This window comes from Bison bison, unplaced genomic scaffold (genome assembly GCF_000754665.1).
Source record: "Bison bison bison isolate TAMUID 2011002044 unplaced genomic scaffold, Bison_UMD1.0 scf7180017864361, whole genome shotgun sequence".
NCBI classification, from domain to species: domain Eukaryota; kingdom Metazoa; phylum Chordata; class Mammalia; order Artiodactyla; family Bovidae; genus Bison; species Bison bison.
The window spans coordinates 505,715-506,196 of NW_011494933.1; the positions used below are offsets into that span (position 1 = coordinate 505,715).

The 482-nt window shown below is 43.4% G+C and overlaps 2 protein-coding genes across 2 annotated transcripts in view; both read left to right on the forward strand.

The window, feature by feature from the left end:
- The window catches only part of SEC24D (SEC24 family member D), a 116,317-nt gene that overhangs the window by 52,005 nt on the left and 63,830 nt on the right, over window positions 1-482 (forward strand). The gene's annotated exons all lie outside the window — the stretch shown is intronic.
- Window positions 1-482, forward strand: part of LOC104999669 (buccalin-like) — a 2,414-nt gene that overhangs the window by 600 nt on the left and 1,332 nt on the right. The gene's annotated exons all lie outside the window — the stretch shown is intronic.

A 482-nucleotide genomic window follows, 5' to 3' on the forward strand; every position in this document is an offset into this window, starting at 1 on the left:
ACCTGAACTGCTTTATAAAACGGATATGCTGAAATTTAACTTTACTGTTTTCGCTTACGCTCTGATTCCAAACAAAACTTTTCATAAGCTTCTTCTATCTCTGGGTCCATCTCATCATCAATATCATCCAAGTACGGATCACCACCCCCTGATAAATCTGTTCCATTTTCTTCATAATCTGGAAAAAAGTCTTCTCTTTCAAGTAACTCTTGATATTTCTCTTGGTAATCTGGATCAGCTGCACTTCTCTCCCGAGAACCATCGCGCAGGCCGGGCCTAGCAGGGAACAAACGAGGCCCCTGAGAGCTCCATCTAGTTCGCCGGATAACATCCCACAGCAGAATTCGGAGTCAGCAATGGCTAAACCCCAGGTGGTTGTAGCTCCTGTATTAATGTCTAAGCTGTCTGTAAATGCCCCTGAATTCTACCCATCAAGTTATTCTTCTAATTATACAGAATCCTATGAGGACGGCTGTGAGGAT